This window comes from Sciurus vulgaris, assembly GCF_902686455.1.
Source record: "Sciurus vulgaris genome assembly, chromosome: 5".
Taxonomy (NCBI): domain Eukaryota; kingdom Metazoa; phylum Chordata; class Mammalia; order Rodentia; family Sciuridae; genus Sciurus; species Sciurus vulgaris.
The window spans coordinates 55,601,995-55,610,336 of record NC_136465.1 but is presented as its reverse complement, the minus strand read 5'-3'; positions in this window follow the sequence as shown (position 1 = coordinate 55,610,336).

The window sequence follows — 8,342 nt, the reverse complement described above, 5'->3', positions numbered from 1 at the left end:
CATTCTTGTGCACTTATTTATTTCCTTGGGATAAATCCTAAGAAATGAAATTGCTGGGTCAAAGAGTAATCCACTTTGGGCAGGGTACTAAGGAAATTGCCTTCTTTCAAAATATACCTATGGGTCTGAGGTCGTAGCTCAGTGGTAGAGCACTTGCCTAGCATGTCTGAGGCTCGGGCTCGATTCTCTGCACTGCATATCAATAAACAAATAAAAAGGTCCATCAACAACTTAAAAATTTAAAATAAAAATAAATGCGTACATATGTTAGGACCTCTGTTGAAGGAATGAGCAAATAGTTCCCCTACCTTAACACAATTTTTGTTCTCCACTACACCTAGCCATCCTCTCATTGTTATGTTCTAGTCATTAACATTTCCAAAAAGTGCACCATTGCTGAAGTCTTGACTTCACCCATCCCACCTGCAGACCTTCACCCCCTGCCCTGCTCTGATTTCATCAAGCCCTCTACTGGCCCCACAACTATTCTACTCTCTTGTTGGTTTGTGTGTATGTATGTGTGTTACTAGGGATTGAATCCAAGGACTCCCACATCCTAGGCAAGTGCTCTGCTACTGACCTACATCACCTGTCTTTTATTCTATTTTATTTTATGACAGGATCTTGCTAAGTTGCTGAGGCTGGCCTCAAATTTGCAATCCTCCTGCCTCAGCCTACCAAGTCATTGGGATTACAGGCATGCACCACCACAACCAGCTAACTCTCTTATCACTTTTTACCTCTTTTTGAAAAAGTGATACATAATTTGACACATAATAAACTGCACATATGTAATATGTGCAATTTGACATTTTGATATATTCATATACACTTGTAAATTCATCACCACAATCAAGATACTGAAAACATCTATGATTCCCCTTCAGATTTTCCTTTGGTCCATTGGTTATCTACCCTTCTTTCCCCTTCTGCAAACTCTCCTCCTGCTCCCCAGACAACCATGGCTGATTTTTGTCTCTATAGTCTAGTTTGCATTTTTAGAATATTATACAAATGGAAACATTCAATATGCATTCTTTTTGTCTGACTTATTTTATCCAGCATAATTATTTTGAGATTTATTCATGTCATATGTATCAATAGTTTATTTTTTATTGTTAAGTTGTGTCCCATTTATGGATATACCATTATTTGTCAATCTAGTCAAATCCTTTCACAATCCATAGACATATTTATTGTTTCCAGTTATTGTCTATTACAAATGAGAGTGCTCTAAGTATTTAGAAACATGTATTTCCTTTTCTTTTGGGTAAATATCTACTAGTGGAATAACTGAACCATATGGTAGGTATATGTTTATTCACCTCTTTAAGAAACTGCCAAACTGTTTTTCAAAGTTGTTTGCATCATTTTACATTCCCAGTAGCAGCATAGGAGAATTACAGTTCCTCCACATCATCTCCAATACTCACTATGGTCAGTCTTTTAATTTGCAATTCCCTGTGTACTACTGATATAGAGCATCTTTTCATATGCTTTATTAGCTAGCCATCTATCATTTGGGGGAGGTGCAATGTGTCTGTTGAAATCTTTTTCCTATTAAAAATATTGTGTTGTTTATTTTGTTATTACCGAGTTTGTAGAGTCATCTATATATTCCAGGTACAAGTTCTATATCAAATTTATGACTTTAAATCTTTTCCCCCATTCTGTAGCTTGTCTTCATTCTCTCAACACTGACTTTCAAAAGTGTGTGTAAGTCAGATTTCCATCACTGTGATAAAATGCTCGAGAAACTCATCAAGTGCAATGGCACACACATGTAATCCCAGCTCCTAGGGACATGGAGGCAGGAGGATTCCCGAGTTCAAGGCCAGCCTTAGCAACTTAGCAAGACCCTGTCTGTCTCAAGATAAAAAAAATTTAAAAAGGACTAGAGTTATAGCTCAGTGGTAAAGTGCACCTGGATTCAATCCCCAGTACCAAAAAAAAAAAAAAAAAAAAAAAAAAAAAAGAGTTGAGGGGAGTAGCTGCTCAGTGGTAAAACACCTCTGGGGTCAATGCCCTGTACTGCAAAAAAAATAAATAAATAAACAACAACAACAAAACCCCCACACACCTGAGAAACTCAACTTCTAGAAAAGAAATGTTTATTTTGGCTCATGGTTTTAAAGGATTCAGTTCATGGTCCGTTGGTCCTGTAGCAGAGCAGCACACCATGGTGGGAGTATGCAGCAGAGACAGTTGCTCACCTATGGCATTCAAGAAGCAGAGGGAGGAAGAGCAGGAGTCCTCAACGGCCTTGCACTAGGTCCTGACTCCTACAGGTTTTCCCAGCTCCCAATAGCACCATAGGCTGGTGATCATGCCTTTATCACAGGAGTCTTTGAGGGGAGACATTCTAGCTCTAAGCTAGTATAATAGAGCAGAAATTTCTAATTTTGATGAATTCCAATGTATCTATTTTTTTCCTCTTATGGATCATGCTTTGATATTTTATCTAAGACATCTTTGCTTAACACGAGGTCACAGAACTTTTCTCCTGTGCTTTCTTCTAGAGTTTTATAGTTTTAGGTTTTACATTAAGGTCGATGATCAAGTCTGAGTTAAATTCTGTGTATAATTTGTATAAGATAAAATATGGATTGAAGTTCTTTCATTTGTTTGCTCATTCCTTCCTTAATTTCATTCTTTCTTTTCTCACTATGGACATCTAACTTTCATAGCACCATTTGTGTGTTCACATCTTTGTAAAAAGTCAGTTATTCATATGTATTTATTTCTGGACATTATTCTGTTCCACTGACCTATTTGTCTAACAATACGTCATCCTATCTTGATTATTGTAACTACATAAGCCTTGAAATTAGGTAATGTTAGGCCTCCAACTTTATTCTTTTTCAAAGTTATTGTGGCAAAATAGTTTTAAGTCCTTTGCATTTCCATATGAATTTTAGAATCAGCTTGTCAATTTCTTTTAACATGATTGACAGATTAGGGGACAATTTAACTGTAATTTATAATTTAATTTTGAGCTATAATACATGAGTGATTTTTTTCCTGCAAGAAACACTAGTTGAATGCAAGCAACTGCCCACAGCTGAACCATAACACACACTCTCCTCCTCTCAAAAATCTACCAACTACTTCCATTTACTTAATCTATTATTAATCTATTATGAGCCACATAGCTACGGACCAAACTGTGTCCCAGGAGTGGAATTTTTAGCTCATATTTCTTCTTTTTAAATATAGACATAAATAGCTATAAATTTCTGAATCATATTTCTTATTTTTAAATATAGACATGAATAACTATAAATCTCCTTCTAAGCACAGCTTTCAGTGTTTCCCATAATATATTTTCATTTTTATTCATCTCAAAGTATTTTCTAATTTTCCTTGTAATTTATTTCTTGACACATCGGTTATTTAGGAGTATTTTATTTAATTTTCACATACTTACAAACCTCCCAACTTTCCCATTTTTACAGATTTCTAATTTCATTCCATTGTGGTTGGAGAATATGGTTTGTATGATTTCAATCTCCTAAAATTTGAGGCTTGTTTTATGGCTTAATATCTGACCTATCCTCAAAAATGTTCCAGGTGTACTTCAGAAAAATCTTTATTTTTCCATTGTTGGGCAGAGTTGTCTATAGTTATCTTTTTAAAATTTTTTTCTCATGGTGCTGGAATGGATTCCAGGACCTTGTACACATTAGGCAAGTGCTATACCACTGAGTCACACTCACAGTCCCATGGATGTCTTTTTGGTTTAGATTGTTTATGTTGTTTTTCAAGTCCTCTATTTCCTTGTTGACTTTCTGTCTAGTTGTTTTACCCATTGTCAAAGGTGAACTACCAAAGTCTCCAACTATTATTGCTGAATTATTTTTCTCTTCAACTCTGATAGTTTCTACTTCATATAATTTAGGGCTATTTTGTTGGATGCATGTATGTTTGTAATTGTTAAATCTTCTGGGTGGATTCCCCTTTATCATTATAAAAATGTCTTTGTACCTAGTAATGATTTTTTTGTATTAAAGTCTGTTACATCTGATATTATAGTCACTCTACTTTAACTGCTATTTCATGTTATACCTTTTGACGGTTTTTAAATTTCACCCTATTTGTGTCTTTGAAGCTAAACTTCCTCTTAGAATACAAATGGATCTTATACTTTACTCCATTCTTCAAATTCCTATCTTTCAAGTAGAATGTTTAATCCATTTACATTTAAGGTAATTACCAACAGGGTAAGATTAACATCTGCCATTTTATGTTTTCTACAGGTCTTATTCTTATTTATTCCTCTGTTCCTCCATTACTGCTTACTTGAATCAGATATTTCCTATTGTGCTATTTTAATTGCTTCATCATTTCTTTTGCTATATGTTTTTAGTTATTTTCTTATTGGTTAACCTGAGGATTACAATTGACATTTTAATTTATGACTATTTAGTGCAGGTTAATACCATCTGCTATGGACTGAATCATTGCATACCCCCTCCCCACAGTTTTTATATATTGAATCCCTAGTCCCCAGTTTGACTTTCTGGAGATGTGGTCTTTAGGAAGTGATTAGATGAAATTGATTAATAAGGTAGAGTGCTAATCCAAAGAATTATGTGCTCATAATTCCCAATCTCAAAATCTCTCTCTCTTTCTGTCAGAAGGCAGCCATCTCTAAGCCACAAAGAGGGCCCTTACCCAAATCTGATTATACTGGCACCATCTCAGGCTTCCAGTCTCTAGAAATTGAAAAAATAGGTGTCTGTTGTATGAACCATCCAGTCTATGGTATTTTGTCCTAGTATCCCAAGATGACCAATACATTCTCCAATCTTAATTTCAGTATTATACAAAAAAACTTACTCCTATAGTAAAGTCGATCATAGCTCCGTTACATCTCCCCATGGTGTTATTACTATACAAATTAGATCTTTATACAATGTATATATATAGCAATATAGATTTATAATTATTGTACTGTGAAGGATTTTTAATAGGAGAAAAAGAGTTGAAAATTATATTCATAATTTTTTTTGGTACTGGGGATTTAACCCAGGGGTGTTCTACCACTGAGTTATACCCCCAATCCTTTTAATTTCTTATTTTGAAACAGGCTGTTGCTAAATATCTGAGAATGACCTCAAACTTGCAATCCTCCTGCCTCAGCCTCCTGAGTTGCTTGGATGTGTGTATCCCTGTGACAACCAGGTACTGCAGATTGAACCCAGGGGGCTTTACTGTCTTTTTCATTTTATTTATTTTTTACTTTGAGACAGTATCTCACTAAATACTGAGGATTTCACTAATTTCCCAAAGTTGGCACCAAATTTGCAATCTTCCAGCCTCAACCTCCTAATTTGCTGGGATTACAGGCATGTCTCACTGTGCCTGGCCACCAGTGTTCTTTATTTGGATTCCAATTACTGTTGGAAATTCTTTCATTTCAGCCCAAAGGAGTCTTTTTAGTTTCATGTAGAAGTTTTCCAGTGAAAAATTCTGTTTTGTCTTTTCTGGGGATGTCTTAATTTCTTCCTTATTTATTTTGCAATACTGGGAATTGAACCCAAGGTATGTATGAGACATGTGCTCTACCTTTGAGCTACATCACCAGCCCATTTTTTAATTTTATTTTGAGACAGGGTCTTAGTAAGTTGCCCAGGTTGACCTCAAACTTGTAATCCTCTTGCTTCAGCCTCCTAAGTAATTGAGATAACAGGTATGCACCCTCATGCCTGGCTTTTTCTTAATTTTTGAATGATGGTTTAGATAGATATAGAAATCTGTGTTGGTAATCTTTCTCTTTCAACATTTCAAATGTCATTCCACCACCTTCTGATCTCCATGGTTTCTGATGAGAAGTCAGCTGTTAATCTTACTGAGGGTCAATTATATATGATAAGTCTCCTCTCTTGATACTTTCTAGATTCTTTGTATTTGTCTTCAATTTGTTTATGATGTGCCCATGTGTCTCCAAGTTTATCCTACTCAAAATTGTTAAGCTTCATGGATGTGTATGTAACAGTGTCTGCTTTTATCTGCACAGAGTTACTTCCCATTCCTTTGCCTGGCATTTTAACATTTAAAGAAAACCCACAAAGCTGGGGAAGGTGGTGCACCTCTGTAGTCCCAGCTACTTGGGAGTCTGAGGCAAGATTGCAAGTTCGAGGCCAACCTGGGCAAAATAGCAACAGCCTGTCTGAAAAGAGAGAAGAAATTAGGATTAAGAAAATAGGATGCTAATTACTAAGTAATCTTTATTTATAATCACAGAACCCAGAACATCTGGTAACCTTCAGATTACACCAGAATGTGTTCTACTCTTTAGTTCTGTGCATCAACTAACACAAAGCGTGTAAATTGTAGTGAGGTTTAACCTCTAGGACAGTAATGTTTATCTAAAGAATTACAGGAACTAACCCAAAAAGTCAAGGCCAATTGCAATGTTCTAACTAGAGGGAAAAAATGGAACATGTTCTGGATGATGAAGACCCTGCCCAACATGTGGTCTTCCTGTTCAGTGCCCCTGCAACTCTTTTTTTCTCCCAATAAAAGCTCTTTCTTATGACTTAGTTCCCTAAGATGATCTTTTGGGAAGGGAGGATGACAACTCCCTCCCTCTTCCCAGGGTGCCAGCCCTGGAATAAACCTGATTTCCTTTCCACTAACTCTTCTCTCTCAAGCATTGGCTTTTGAGCAGTGAACATAGGGACTGAGTCTAGTAACTCTTTTTCATCAAATTGTTAATTTTTTTTTAACCACTTTTCTCTTCATATATTCTTCCTGCCCTTTTTCTCTCCTCTTATTCTGAGACTCTTTTATGTATATATACTTGCTGGTGTTTCACAAATCTCTGAGGTTCTTTTCATTTTTCTTCATTTTTTTTCTTTCTGTTCCTCATTATTTTTTCTTCTGCAAGCTCAACTATTCTATTAAACTACTTTAGTGAATTTTTATTTCAGTTATTTAAGTGAATTCAACTTCAGATTTGCTATTTGACTCTTTCTTATAATTTGTTTCTTCACTGGTATTTTCTAAATGGTGAGACATCATTCATATATAGCTATATATATATATGTATATATGTATATATACACACAGATAAACACACACATATATTAGCACTTAAGACATGGTTTCATTTAGCTCTTTAAACATATTTTAAATAACTGAGTTAGAGTCCTTGTCTAATAAATGCAACATCCAAGTGTCCTCAGGAATAGTATCTATTAGTCTCTCTGATCCCCATCTGTCGACGGGTTTTTTGTTTGTTTAGTTGGTTGTTGGGTTTTTGTTTCTTTGTATTTATCATAATTTTTATTGAACCTGGACATTTCAAATAATATAATGTGATCACTATGTAAACCAGATTCTCCAACTCCTCAGGGCTTATTATTGTTGCTTATTATTGTTTGTTTACTATGACTATTCTCAATTAGTTCTAAAATGTCCGTCTTTTTTTGTTATGGCCAGCCACTGGTATCTCTAATTGATTATGCAGAGGTTAGGTAACAGTTGAACGGATATTTTTTCTTAATTGGAAAAAAAATTTTGAAAGAATTTGCTATATAAGGTGACAGAATCCTAAAATCAAATTACATGAAAATACACATTGCTTTGGACTTGTTAGATTAAATGCTTTGTTTAGGTCAGAAAACATGTACATATACATTGCAATCTCTTTGTACAACAGGTGAGAAAACTCTCTAATATCAAAGAATAAAGGCAAAAGAAATATGAAGGACTAAGGAGAAGGGCATGAGGACAAATGGCATTCTTTTTTAAATTTTTAAAATTTGTTTTAATTAGTTATACATGACAGTAGAATGCACTTTGAGACATCATATATAATGGGGTATAATTTCTCATTCTTCTTGTTATACATGATGTAGAATACCACTGGTCATATAGTTATATATGTACATGGGGTATTAATGTCTGATTCATTCTACTATCTTTCTTACTCCATACCCTTTCCCCTCCATTCACTCCCCTCTACCTAATCTAAAGTAACTCTAATCTTTAGTACCCCACCCATTGTGAATTAGCATCTGCATATCAGAGAAAACATTCAACCTTTGATTTTGGGGGTTCAACTTGTTTCATTTATCATGATATTCTCCAGCTCCATCCATTTACCAGAAAATGGCATCATTTCATTCTTCTTTAAGGCTGAGTAATATTCCATTGTATATATATACATATATATATATATATATATATATATATATATCACATTTTTAATCCATTCATCTGTTGAAGGGCACCTAGGCTGATTGCATAGTTTAGCTATTGTGAATTGAGCTGCTATAAACAATGATGTGGCTGCATCACTGTAATATGCTGATTTTAAGTCCTTTGGGTATAAA